Here is a 15,420-nt window from a genome sequence, read left to right as displayed (position 1 = left end):
GTTGACCTCACCAACCGCAGTTTACTGGCCGTCAGCGCCAGCCATTCTTCCTCCCATAACTCCATGCACTTCTCTCGCTATGCGACCATCATACCTTCGGTTCCCTGAAATGGTCTAGAACGGTCGACGACTCTTGCCGGATGAGGATGTGCAGCAGACAGCTACGGACTTCACCACGCAGCAGAACAAGATATCTCAACAAACGGGCTTCTTCTAATCTGGTGCGCCGGTGGGATGGTTGCCTCAATGTTCACAACAGTTTTGCCTAATTGGCATGCGGCTTCTGGATTGCAAGGCCTTCGAAAGGAAACTTTATGATCGCCCTTGCGAATCGAAAGTCCGCAAGACAATATCCAGTGTGCTGCGAAGGGTACATCTGTCGCTGTTAGTTCTATTCCTCCCGTTCGGCTCGGAAGGGCGACCGGGAAGAATCTGTTGCCAAGCCTCTGGTCAAGTTCAGAGTTTACCATCATGGTCATACCTCGAGAAATATCTAAAAGTAATGTTGTCGGAATCTTCTTGGGACGTTTATTCCCGGGAATTTAGCATTAAATCCCTATATGATATGTAATGTTATTCTTCTAGCGATTGGCTCAAATGGTTCAAATGGCTCTGAGCACTATGGAACTTAACTTCTGAGGTCATCATTCCCCTAGAACTTAGAACTAGTTAAACCTAACTAACCTAAGGACATCACACACATCCATGCCCGAGGCAGGATTCGAACCTGCGACCGTAGCGGTCGCGCGGTTCCAGACTGTAGCGCCTAGAACCGTGTAGCGATTGGAGCAGGATCTGCATGGACTACTCTGTGACTAAACAGACCAGTTACGGTATGGGCAGACAATATTCGGAATATCTTTGGGCCAGACATCAGTCGCCTATTCTACCGATTTCAAGTGTTCGTTCCATTTTATCTTTTCTCTAAACGTAAGATTCAAGATGTGTTGTGACTTTTACAAGAGACTGACTAGTTTCATCAAACTCTAATGGATTACAGCCCCTGTTAACGTTCCATGCATTACTTTTTTTATATTACGAGCCACTTGTAAGCCTTTACTAATTGTTATACAAATCTTCCTACATCTCGTTACAATTTTCTGACGTTGTCTCTTTCCTACGTGCAACAGACTCAACCATGAGCAGTTTCATGGTGGTCCGCATAAAATTCAGGAAACTGAGGCTACAATTCAATTTTTGATGCTGACAAACAATGCTAATATTCACTATAGGCATGATAATCTCTGCTATCTGGAGGTCAATTAACTAAGCGTAAGTTAATACATATGCAGTAGGCATAAATTCATAATCAAATAGAACAACTGCGCTCATCCTGACGGAGTCGATTTGAAGGTAAACTGCTTTCCCTCATCCAGTGACTTGATTGATTTTTGATGAACGCTGTCACAGCTTATCACAGTTAAAGACGGAAAAGTATTCACACACTAAAATGCCGCGAAATATAGTGTCTTTGTGACACGAATAACTTCGTTCGTCTTGTGTCACACTAGCATGCGTAAAGAACGAATGCCATACACTGTACGTTCAGTAATGAAACATACAACAGAAAAATATTTTAGATGGCAAACCATATTTCTGTTCCCCCACCCATACCAATCTTCAACCATCCACCACTCACGCTCATCTCATCCATGTTAACGAGACTGCACAGTCTAAACTGTTAGTTGGTTGTTCATTGTTTGCAACAACACAGTGGCCAAAACGCATGGGAAGGCATATGGTGTGTTGCCAGTAAACGACAGCTGAAGCCTATGCGGTGAATTTGTCTACGGACATTTCTGGTGGCCCCACTACCAAATCGTCACGTCCTTCACCTGTTAGATAACTTGACTAATTCCGACGTATGTGATACGTACCGTTGCTCCACTAGCTGAACAAAGTGGATCTATAGTGATGCATCACACGTGGCGGAAAAGTGGAAATTGTGTCTAGCGTAAATTCCGACAGGGTATAAATGATCTCCTCACGCAAACGAGCAGCGGTAGGCAGCTCGTAATACCGAGTACTTCACTGACCGTATCTAGAGGATAGGTCGATACCGCCCTGGCATGTGCGATAACAGAATGCGCTACGTGGCTGTACCAGAACTGCCGGTGCAAGAGCAGAGGCAGTCTGAGCGGCTACAATGGCGATACCGCGGTCAGCTGGTGTCCACTACGACTGCAAAAGGAAGAAAAGGATTTGTCATCCATTACGGAAGAAGTGGCACAACGTGACAGACGCTTCTCGCACGACACATCGTGCGCCTGAGATAAACAGCTCTCTCCCTCTTCGCAGAAGAGCTGTCATGTCATTTCCGTATTGATGAGGAAGTTTGACGTTCGCGACGTCACCGTTACTTTCGAAACAACTCTGTATTTTCTTCTGTGGGTACATCTACATACAGCGTACTAAAGAGGTGAACATCAAAATAGTTCCTCAAAACGTGACCTTTGTTTACAGTACAAGTGTCTATACAAGTCAGTGTGTTAACGAACAGCATAGGGCCTCCTCGTTCGTAGGAGTTAAAGTTGCTCGTATATACAACCGAGTCCCTTCGCCGGGTGGGGATCCTACGGAGAGAGAATTCTGCGTAGCCTGGAGTTCTTGATAGCATAAGTGGCATTTGGCAGGTAGCCTCAAGGAATATTTCTTCTCTGTCTAGCAGTGCAGTGTACTTTTATTAAGAATTAGTTTTAGTCGATTTGAAAAGGTGGAAACAACTGCAACCTGTAATTTGTGTTAGAGTACTTTATTTTGTTTTCCACAGTTTCGAGTTAGTCTGACCATCTTCATCTTCAGACAAGGTCTAGGTTACGTTGGAATGTGAAAGTTTGGTTGTCAGTTGGCGAAGACAACGAATATGGAAACTAAAAACGCAGTTTTGGTGACGGGCTGACCTGTAGCTTATTGAGGTCTATGTTAGCTTGTAATGTGACGGTCTGGTTGTGAGTTGGCGAAGCCAGTGAACGTGAAAGTAAAAAAGTAACTGAACTGTCTTGCGCTTTGCAGAACTGTCAGCACCTTCGCACAAGCTTCACTACCTACAACGTTCACATGTTCCACAGGGTGTCCCTGGCGAGTAGGATATCTATTCCCATTTTAGCTAGAAGATTGTGGCGAGGACTCTTTTGGAAACCAAGTTGTTTAGCCGAGGTCCTAATGTACCTCGTGATGAGTAGTTAGTCGCTCTTAGTTTTGCTGACCGGAGGCTAGATAAAATTACGTCACTCAGCTCTGATTTAGCAAAGTGTTTGGGAGGTGGCATCCTCACTCGTAAACACGGATACGGGCCACGCCTGTCAAATTTCGGCGAGTGTTCTGTCAGTTACCGCCGATGCGATGACAAACATAAAAAATACAGGACTGAGGTATTCGGGAAGAATAGCGAGAGCTGTCAAGCTGAACGCGCAATGAATTAGTTTGGAATCACTGTCTGACGCGTCCGGTTTACTGAGAACGTTGAAAAAAACATGTAAACGCTCTCATTCCACCACCATATAGTTCTTTTCCTTGGATTAATTCTCCTAAGTAAGGTGTACAGAGTGAAGAAAAACATAGCGTTTTCAAAAAAGTTTGCTGGTTGCGACTTTTGCTGAAGTAAGCGTTACTGTGATAAGCTTGGCAACACATTCGTGTTTAATGGAGCGTGAAAACTGCTCCGTTAGCCTTTTTGTGTCCTCCTCGAAGTGACTTATCGATTCAGTAAAGCTACAGTGTCACGAAGAGTTCAGTCACGCGCTTAGCACTCCTGTTTCGTTCTTTCGTGTTGCAGGACATATATTAGGAGGAAGTCTTTGATATGTCCTCGAATAACTCACTCAGCTAATGGCCTTCTAGGGCTATTTCCAAGTATTCTTCTACTTGCGATAATTATGGCCAGTAGGGTGAGAACTTCGAGTCGCTTTGTCTTTTCGAATATTTGATGTGACTAGCGTTGACATGTTCGAACAGAATCATCCAGGAATCCGTGTGAAGATCTGCCTACGTAGACATCATATGTCATTAGTTCCAGCGCAAAGAACGATACAATCACAGATTTCATTTGCGAAATTGTTTTCATACAACTTGTATATCACAATACAGACTCGAACAGCGGCCTTCTTCATATTAGAGTACAGCATTATTGCATCCGATGCTTATTATAAATAATCATTAACATCAAGAAATGAAATGATTAGAGAAACTTTGATGTGCCTTTGAATGATTCTCGAATTCGTGTACAGCAATTGATATGTTAGTGATTTAAGGAGATGACCGAGTGAAATTACACCAGACAAATATCTTCTACTACCCTAAAATTCTAAGATTATAAGTTAAACATTGCAGTTTAAACTCTCAATCGGCATCATTCGAAGGCAACTCAAATGATCCTCTAATCTGTGTTATTTCTGGATTTTAGGCAAATCACTACACAAAATATGACCTTTTTCAATTTTTTATTTTTCAGTTTAATCGTGAAAGTATAAAATATAATATATTTATATATCGATCGGTATTCTATTATATTTAAAAATATATAGATCAAGAGAAAGCAAGGACATTTCAATTTATGCTGTGATTTGATATATTTGACACAGTAGCAGGTGTTCGTGAAATACTTCAAATTTCCCTCAGATCACTAAGTTTTTCTTAGTTTTTCTGAGCATTTAAAAGCAATTAAATTCTCCCCTTTTTTCTGAAAAAAACTGGGTGCCATGCTGGTCAGTTTGATAGCCAACTATCCATTCCACACTCTTCGTTTGGCTATGAAAACTCGGACAAAAATCCATTGTGTAGTTTCTAGAGAGTCGCTCCCTCATACATAAGACGAGAAAGCACTCAATCACAAGTGATGTTTAAATCTCTTATTCAGATATTCTTATGGTGATAATTGATTCTAAGTGTACAGTTACAGCAGAAGCTTTGTATAAACGCGATACGCCGTTAGTGCTGATTTGAAGGTATTAGGTGAGTAAAGCTGTCCTTTATGACCACAGAGCTTTGCTAGCTATGGTTCTATTATAGGTGCTATACCACTGTCTTCCTCCGACCTTTGAAACGACTCACTCAGCATGTTATAAGACTAACTGTCGCCTATATAACGGCAGTCAAATGAAAATGAGACACGTGGATAAAACGTAGATAAATTGTTTATTATTTCAAAAGTAATCGCCGTAACTGTTAATACATTTATCCAACTGTGAGACAAAATGGTCAATGCCTTCATGGAGAAATGTTTGCTACTATCTATGGAGCCATGTTTGTACCCAAGCGTGCACTTCTTCGTACGAAGCAAATCGGCAGCTACGAATGTCTTTCTTCAGCGCCAGCCTACATTTTGGCAAGGCTGTTTCGACTGCGCTGCAGAGGTTTTACTGGGAAGCCCTTACACATTTTCTATACAGTTCCGATGCATCCCCGTGTGATTTCCATTTTGTGGGGCCCGAAAAAAAAAAGATACTGGTGACCGTCGACTTCGGACGAAGAGGTGCACACCTCTGTACAATCATGGTTCCGTAGGCAAACGCAAACATTTTTCCATGAAAACATTGACGCTCTTGTCTCACGGTAGGATAAATGTTCGACAGGCATTCAGAGAGTAATGCAACACTTTTTTTCTCGGCCAATTTCCGTAAAAAATTCTAGATTTGTTGTGGGAAATCGTGGAATATTCCTGCTTCACTCCCTATAGTTTCGTGAGGTTCCCATCGGTGGCGGAGCTATACGTTGCCTTCACATTGGCGTCTGTAGCGAAGAAGCATTCCAAGCAGAGAGCCGTCACTGACTTTCTTTTGGCGGAGAATCAGGGCTCCGTAGATATTGAAAGCGCTTGCAGAATGCCTACGGAGACCTGGCAGTGAACAAAAGCACGGCGAGTTTTCGGGTGAGACCTCTGTCGTTACCGCACCAAGGTCGGACAAACCTGTCTGATGTCAAGCATGCCGGCCGGCCACACAGAGCTGTAGCTCCTGCAGTGTTGGAACGTGTGGACACTCTCATTTGAGACGATCAACAGATCACAGACACCTCGCTGCTCAACTAGTCGTCTCTGTTTGTGTTGCTGACACACTCGTCCACGAGTTGGATACTCAAAGCTGCTGACAGAAGATCGTAGAAAGCAACGAAGGACTATCTGCGCGGAATTGCTTACGAGTTACGATGCTGACCGTGACAATTTCTTGTCGAACATAGTCAGGGGCGATGAATCATGGGCTCATCATTTCGAACCGGAAACAAAACAGCAATCCATGCAGTGGTGCGCCACCACCTGCGCTTCGAAGAAAAAGTTCCAAGCCGCACCCTCAAACGGTGAAGTCATGGCGACGGTCTTCCGGGCTTACTAAATTTAAAATGCATTTACCTGTACTTGTAGTCTGTACTAGTGAACTGTGAAAGTTCTGAAGTTTTGTCATCATTATACAAAAACCACTCGTGAGTCATCCACAAAGCTTCTAGTTGGCTGGTTACTGAAAACGACAACTAGATACCAGATGCCAAGAAGAGCGCTTTGGGAAAGGTATACCCATCAGTGGGCGCGGACTGCGGTGGACAACCCTGGGCGGGTATCAGACGGTGATCGGAATGTCGCGCGCGTTTTTGGAGCGGGCCAAGGCACGCTGGCAGGAGAGACCCGTACCTGCCGCTAATGAAGACAGCCAGCAGCGATTCTACAGGATGACGCGCAAACAGACCTGGAAGCGCTTACTAGCACAAATGTGGACATAATTGAGGGTAAGCAGTCTCCTTAGCCGCTTCATCGACCATCTAAGTGAGGTATGATAAATTACCGGGAATCCCAGCTGAGATACTACTCAGATGCCCAGCCCGCTGGATTAATTGTGGGCATTATACCTCGTCAGTCAAAAATTGTTCGGAGACTGCATTAATATATGACACAGAAAATTTAAGACGTTGGTTTTAATGCTTCAAGTGTTCTACTTACTACCCCCGACTACTTGAGCACAACCCACAGGACGTGCATACGACTACGTTAAACTGTCGGAAACGTCCTACTTTTGGGATGTTGTTCAACTCGCGCTTTACGTTGTATTGAATGTCGTTTATGTCGTGAATGCGTTGCCCTCTCATGTGAATTTCTGCGCTTTGTCATTTTATGGTAGCTTCGTACTGGTAACATCAAGTCGCGTCACCCGCGATGGTTTTTTTGCAGCTATGAGCTGCTCGCGGTTTGCATTTCAATCAACCCACGACAGACGTCCAAGAGCCTTTTTTGTTTAGGAGTCAAGGTGTGTGGAACAAAATCTGATACTAAAATGTAGACTTTCACGGCCGGAAATATCATGTCCATTATAATTAACCGGGCTGTTACGCCGTGGTCGGTTGATGAATTTGTGTCAATTCCCAACGTTTCGTCTCCGACTGCGGGAGAATCTTCAAGGGGGCTGTAGCTACAGTCAGTAGCGAGCCAGTGGGTGTGTTGGACCTTCCACCAAGCTACGGACCCCCTTGAAGATGTCTCCCGCAGTCGGAGACGAAACGTTGGGAATTGACATAGAATTCATCAACCGACCACGGCATAACAGCCCGGATAATTATAATGGACATCGAACAAAATCTGCATACACGTTTATCTCCTTCAAAACATTCTGGAGATATCTTGAACAGCTGATATAGATATCTGCTCCATAGAGGCTTATGACACAAGAATGGTTGCACGTCAACTATTTAACACTGCCTGCTCACAACTGAAGGGTCGAATATACATATGTTGTTTATAATTGTTAATTCAAACAGCCACCGTAGTCGCTGCTCTGACGACGCTTATACGCCAGGAATAAAGTCAGTGTCCCTACCTTTTGGACGGACGGTTCAGTAACCTTCCAACAGTGAAACAAAGTATGAAAAGTAGGCCTAATTCATCAAACGAAGGTTTGTTCGTGACGAGAATGTATAATTAAATGCACTATCAGGCGCCACGGAGGTCCTTTGTTGCCTACAACAAAATCGGGTTCTGAAAAGTCAATTTTATTAAAGTTACAGGGAAACAATTGCATGCCAATAAAGCCACAATAGTAGCCGTTATATCTAAATTAGCTGTTGCGCCCTTGTGGATTTACTTGGTTGACGGCTGATGATGTGACGTTGATGCAAAACACACTCACAATGTGAGGCTGAAATTAAAATGAGGCTGAAATTAAAAAAATGGGGATCGCTGTTGCATGTAGAACAGATACATGGATGGTACAGTCGTTCGACAAGCGCAAGACTCGATGTGATTTCGGAGATTAGCGACTGTAATTGAGCAACTTGGATAGATTTCGCGTTGCTGGATACCGTGATAAATTCATAGCACTTTCAAAATGATATGAAGTGTTTCTTTCGATAAATTTAGCTTATTTATGTAACTGGCAATGCTTTTGACATTTGCGGTTATATATTTCCTTTAGAACTCTACTGTAATTTCGTTGCTCTGCAGACATTCTCAAGCGACTGATTATTACCCTTTACAAATAGTTACACTGCATGCAGTAAGACATATCACGAATATTATGTTCATAATTTATCATATAGGTTCAAAAAATGGTTCACATGGATCTGAGCACTATGGGACTTAACATCTGAGGTCATCAGTCCCCTAGAACTTAGAACTACTTAAACCTAATTAACCTAGGGACAGCACACACATCCATGCCCGAGGCAGGATTCGAACCCGCGACCGTAACGGTCGCGCGGTTCCAGACCGTAGCGCCTAGAACCGCTCGGCCACCCCGGCCGGCTTATCATATAGGGGTGATCATATCAACGCTAGTGGAAAATAGTAACAGAGCAACGACATTGCAATACTGTCCAAAAGAAAAGAAAATAACATTCAAATGGCGAACTCTAGATGACTGTGATTCCTAATAATATGAAAATCAACAGATGTTATTCAGTTATAATATACAGGCTTTTTGGTTAATTCCAGAAGTTTGATACGTTGTAAGACAATGTTTAAGACAGATCATTCGATTATTGCATCGTATCGTAAAAATGTAATGCTTAATAATGATCTTCATAGTTTTCACAGTGTGCAACAGCTCAGAATTGCTACGCTAATTGCCGTGCTATTAAGACAGTGGAACAAGAAAATAAGATGCGCAACACAGATATATCGAAGCTCCCATTAAATATCAAATTCCTGCACATGGTAGCATATAAAGAACAGTTAACTACATAAGAATATGGAAACGTATTGAAAGTTACATGCACGAGTAATTCGTATTGACATCAAAATTGACCAAATGGAAAAAAAATGAAAGGATAAGTAAAAAAGGAAGTGAAATCAACCGATAATTAAACGAAAAATTCCGTCAACTGTCTTACAATTCCGCATTTATTTCACGAATTTACATTTTGGAGCACAATTTTGTCTTCAGGGCTTCACAGGACTATAGCAGTTAGCTTCATCATCATGCCAACGCTGTGCAAATGTGAATGTACTGTTAGTAACGTGTCTTTAAATAAGACATCGCAAAATAATTTGTCAAGTCACTTCAATTTAAGGGATTGCAAGCATACCATTTTGCACACGCTTTTCACAAAGAAGACACAAAAAAGACTGGTTAATTTATTGGAATATATATACATTTCCAAAAAGTAGCTTTAGAGAGGTGGCATCCTGCAAGCAAACAGAAAAAAATAACAGAAATCACTGGACCATTTAGTCGGCGCGAAAAGTTACGGAGATGCTCTACAGACCCCAGTGACGAACGCTGCAAGAGATGCGTTGCAATTACAGAGATAGCACAGATAGATTCTGTGCTGAAATTTCGCCGGCCTTGGTGGCCGAGCGGTTCTAGGCGCTACAGTCTGGAACCGCGCGACCGCTGCGGTCGCAGGTTCGAATCCTGCCTCGGGCATGGATGTGTGTGATGTCCTTAGGTTAGTTAGGTTTAAGTAGTTCTAAGTTCTAGGGGACTGATGACCTCAGATTTTAAGTCCCATAGTGCTCAGAGCCATTTTTTTTGTGCTGAAATTTCGAGAGCATGCGTTCGAAGAAGAGCCTGGTAACATACTAGTTCCTCCCTTTACGTCTCTCAAAATGACCATTACAACGAAATCAGAGATATTAAAGCTGATACGGAAGTTTAACGACCATAATTATTCTCACGTGCTACTGGCAGATGCAACAGGGGAGGGAGGAAAATGAGGGGAGGGAGGAAAATGATATCGGTACCAGAAGTACCTTCCGTTACACAGCGCAGTCCAGATCTTGTTCAGTGGTTCGGCTAACGTCCGCTTACCCCCTCCACTAGCACCTACTATAGCTTGCTGTCACCCCAAATTATGACGTGAGTCACGCTTCAAAGATTTTAATACAATAACAATGGAACTTATAATATGTCTCAACACAATAATACACCACTGGCCATTAAAATTGCTACACCACAAAGATGACGTGCTACAGAGTCGAAATTTAACCGACAGGAAGAAGATGCTGTGAGATGCAAATAATTAACTTTTCAGAGCATTCACACAAGGTTGGCGCCGGTGGCGACACCTACAACGTGCTGACATGAGGAAAGTTTCCAACCGATTTCTCATACACAAACAGCAGTTTACCGGCGTTGCCTGGTGAAACGTTGTTGTGATGCCTCGTGTAAAGAGGAGAAATGCGTACCATCACGTTTCCGACTTTGATAAAGGTCGGATTGTAGCCTATCGCGATTGCGGTTTATCGTGTCGCGACATTGCTGCTCGCGTTGGTCGAGATCCAGTGACTGTTAGCAGAATATGGAATCGGTGGATTCAGGAGGGTAATACGAAACGCCGTGCGGGATCCCAACGGCCTCGTATCACTAGCAGTCGAGATGACAGGCATCTTATCCGCATGGCTGTAACGGATCATGCAGCCACGTCTCGATCCCTGAGTCAACAGATGGAGACGTTTGCAGGACAATAACCATCTGCACGAACAGTTCGACGACATTTGCAGCAGCATGGACTATCAGCTCGGAGACCATGGCTGCGGTTACCCTTCACGCTGCATCACAGACAGGAGCGCCTGCGATGGTGTACTCAACGACGAACCTCAGTGCACGAATGGCATAACGTCATTTTTTCGGATGAATCCAGGTTCTGTTCACAGCATCATGATGGTCGCATCCGTGTTTGGCGACATCGCGGTGAACGCACATTGGAAGCGAGTATTCGTCACCGCAGTATCGTATTGAATCTGCATGGGCAGCTGTACCTGTACACGCCATCGAAGCTCTGGTTGACTCAATGCCCAGGCGTATCAAGGCCGTTATTATGGCCAGAGGTGGTTGTTGTGGGTACTGATTTCTCAGGATCTATGCACCCAAATTGCGTGAAAATATAATCACATGTCAGTTCTAGTATAATATATTTGTCCAATGAATACTCGTTTATCATCTACATTTCTTCTAGGTGTAGCAATTTTAATGGCCAGTAGTGTAGTATGTCTCAACACAATAATAATTTCTTTGCATGAGTGCTTAGCGTATTGCTTTAGTCTAACTTCAGAAACAGTTACTAAGAAAAATGCACCACGTAAAAAGCGTTCGTCTGAGTATTTGAGAAGTACATGTAGCAATTTACTGTTTTAAGAGCTACAATAGCAACAAACTGGAACAATTTTGACAACATCATAATTTAAACGATTTAAAATTGAAGTGAGCACCCACCATTGCATGTGTTTCACTCTGTATTATAGTAAATGGTCCTGTTGCTAGCAGGTAAAGTAAGCCTGTGAATGGGAGGTTGTTTTTCTTTCACCATGTGAGCTAGCCCTCAGGGTCTGTGCTCAGTGTAGATCTAGATGTAGGTCAAACTTGCAGCAGTCGTAATACGTGACGTTAAACGGTAATCCCAAAGATTTAACGATTACTGTTTGAAGTTGTGCAATGTCATACATGGTTGAAAGTATGCATTAGTTTATCAGTTTACCTTAGCGGTTAAGTGGTGCTAAAAACTGTGCGCCGTGTTTCAGAATGGTTGCGATATATATAGCTAACACACAGATTATCTTAAACGTTTGCGCGCGGCAGCCTTCGGGAAATTAGAGAGCACTTTGTGGGTTCCTGTGGCGGCGCTTTGCGACTAGAAGTCGGCCACTGCGCGGCGATGACAGCGCGTAGCTGGCTGCAGTCAGGCGATTACAGACTGACTGACACGGCTGCCATTACGCGCAGCCAAGTTTCGGCAGTGCGGGCTTTGCGTGCCGACTGGGAACTAACAGCGTGCTACCGAAACCTACTGCCATTAAAGGTGCGATTCCGGACACGGCGACAGCGGCTGACAACAATTCTGACGCCAAGCAGTACACTCGCTTGTAAGCGTAGCTAGGCGACGTTAACTTTTTGATTAACTTCGCTAACCGTTAATCCGTTACTGGAAAAAGTTCGTTTCTTTAAACGTCAAGCTCTCACTTTACAGGAAATTTATCGGAAGTTAAACGTTAATCGTTAACTCGTAATAGTAAACTCTATGTTCTGGGTATAGTGAAATGAGCCAATGCATCGAACGCAGTTGCTCATCCAAAACGTTTCTGGTTGGGGTAGTTTAGGTATGGCATCCAAACAGTTTAATCATTTAATCATATATGACGGTAGTATCTGTTCCCGAAAGAACAGTTACCGTTCATGACCATTCAGCTTTGCTAGAAATGAAATGATGAAATGATACTTAAATGGACACCCTAGCTGCAAACAGGCGTTGATGTACTTCATTGGGGACATGTTGAAAATGTGTGCCCCGCACGGGACTCGAACCCGGGATCTCCTGCTTACATGGCAGACGCTCTATCCATCGTTTTTTTCTCTCATGTTGTTCGTTTTCGTTCGTTGTATCTGCTCTGGGCGGACGTCGAAAGACACGCGTTTCAGTTCATTGTTAATCCATTAACTCAGTTTTTTTTATTACAGAAGGCAGCTAGCCCTCTGACTGAACACGCTGAGCTACCGTGCCGGTATCCAGCTGAGCCACCGAGGGCACAGAGGATAGTGCGCCTCCAGGGTCTTATCCCTTGCACGCTCCCCTGAGACGCACATTTCCACCATGTCCACACCACTACATTCGTAGTGAGTCTAATAGACGTTTGCTCATCATTCATTACTCTTAGAAGATTACTCTACCAAGTCCCGTACGAGTTCGGGCATAGCATGTGCGTTCGCACAAGAAGGTCAATGGCCGGGAGGCCATATTTTAACTATATATGACGGTAGTATCTGTTCCCGAAAGAACAGTTACTGTTGATGACCATGCAGCTTTGCTAGAAATGATGTGATAATTAAATGATCACCCTAGCTGCAAAGAGGCGTTGATGCACTTCTATTAGGCGCACTACAAATGTAGTGGTGTGGACGGAATGTGGGTCTCAGGGGGAGCTTGCAAGTGATAAGTCCCTGCAGGCGCACTGTCCTCTGTGCCCTCGGTGGCTCAGATGGATAGAGCGTCTGCCATGTAAGCAGGAGATCCCGGGTTCGAGTCCCGTTCGGGGCACACATTTTCAACATGTCCCCTATGATGTATATCAACGTCTGTTTGCAGCTAGGGTGTCGATTTAATTATCATTTCATAATCATTTAATCAATTATTTTTATAATTATTTACTTATCAATATTACATCACAGGAGGATCAAAATACAGGAGCAAAAGACAGTATCTGATTCTCGGTGCACATTTTTCTTCATAAATGTTGCTTTAATCGAATATACTTATCAACGATGCATTTGCCCAGTATTCTACTCGAAATTGAACTTTTAAAATTTTTATTAATTTCTCAAATGATTTCGATTCGTCGACGTGTACAGAAATCATGTTCGTAACAACAAAGCTTTATTTTTTTTTTTTTTTAAAAAAAAAAAAAAAAATTCTTTATTCTTCAATATATATGATACATATCAACCCACCACCTTATATAATTAGTGGGTCCTAGTTTATACAATTCTGATGTTACTACTACAGCTTACTCTATGTTAGTTTTCCTTATTCTCACTATGGGCACTTCAATTTCAATTGTACTATTTCTATGCTATTTCATTCTTCTTATGCTAATGTACATCTACCTGCAGCGTTACAGGTGTGCCAGCGTTGTATAAACCTACTTGGTGGCCCTGTTCACCGAGCTAATCCCGGTGAACGTGCCCCTGGCACCAGGCTGGCCGGTGTTGTTGTTCGCTGCAGTACTATACTATTTTTGTTATCCTAGCTTATCCTACATTTAACCTACTTAGCCTAGAGTCAAAATTGGTGAGTGTCTAGATCGGTGGTTGGGCGCACCCTCCCCCTAATCCTAGACGTGGCGGATTCCAGCCGTGAGGCGGCTGGCCAATCCACGCCTCGGCGGAAACAGGACAGGTGCGCAGGGTCAAGTTCGGTATATGATATCTAATCGTTGTTCCTTAGATATTCCTTAATTACTTTGAGTGATATCTCATTCGCCAGTTTATTTAGAGTTGGGAAATGGTCCTCGTGCCTGAGCAGGTGATACGTGTCAAAATTGGGTAGCTGTTGACGTAATTGCGCTGCTACGTCGTCGAAGAGGTGGCACTCATACACCACGTGTTCTGGGGTGCCCGGTGTGGCCCCACAGTCACACGCTGGTGTAGCCCGTTTCCCGAACCGGCATAAATATGCCGGGTAGGGTCCATGACCTGTGAGGAAGTGCAGCAGTCCTCGTGATGGTGTGAAATGTTTTAATTGTAATCTTTCCCTAATGCTGGGCAGCAGTTCATATGTTCTGCGACCGGTTTCTTCATTGTCCCATTGTTGTTGCCAAAGCTCTTCCCCCCTGCGTTTAATTTCCAGTTTATTGCCCACATGTATCCCCATTAGATCGACTATTTTCTCCCTGTTTCCCTTCTTCACCCAGTACCATGTCGCTTACTATGTATTGCTCCACACCGCTACCAACTGCTGCAGTGTCAAAAGTCATTTGAATGCTTCTCTGTGCCGGCCGCGGTGGTCTCGCGGTTAAGGCGCTCAGTCCGGAACCGCGCGACTGCTACGGTCGCAGGTTCGAATCCTGCCTCGGGCATGGATGTGTGTGATGTCCTTAGGTTAGTTAGGTTTAAGTAGTTCTAAGTTCCAGGGGACTGATGACCACAGATGTTAAGTCCCATAGTGCTCAGAGCCATTTGAACCAATGCTTCTCTGTCGCATTCTTCTAGTCGGATTAGTGCTGCAGGCTCCGCTGCCGACATCTGAATTCCCAAGACGGATATCTCTTTTTGGCTTTTCTCGACCGGACGATGTCTTCACTATTTCTTCAAACTGAACAAACCGCGATTCATCTGCTCTCCTTATGTGTTGTTTCAAATTCCTAAGGCTTGAAGTGTGAGCCCTAATTTCTGATATTTTGCAAAGCCCATTTTACACTCGAAAAGAATTTGTTCTCTCGTTATTGATACAAAATTACTATAATCATTTTAATACGCCCACGAATTTTCGTCGGTTGTAGAGCTTGAATGCGAC

General features: G+C 43.6%; 1 non-coding gene across 1 annotated transcript; it reads left to right on the top strand.

Moving 5' to 3' along the window:
- Nucleotides 1–13,371: 13,371 nt before the first annotated feature.
- Trnat-ugu lies at nt 13,372–13,446 on the top strand. Its single transcript has one exon. It is a non-coding gene; the product is annotated as a tRNA-Thr (tRNA).
- The last annotated feature ends 1,974 nt before the right edge of the window (nt 13,447–15,420 follow it).

Source organism: Schistocerca piceifrons, chromosome 1 (assembly GCF_021461385.2).
Source record: "Schistocerca piceifrons isolate TAMUIC-IGC-003096 chromosome 1, iqSchPice1.1, whole genome shotgun sequence".
Taxonomy (NCBI): Eukaryota; Metazoa; Arthropoda; class Insecta; order Orthoptera; family Acrididae; genus Schistocerca; species Schistocerca piceifrons.
Note: the sequence above shows the minus strand (reverse complement) of the source record. Positions and strands in the feature narration are given on the sequence as shown.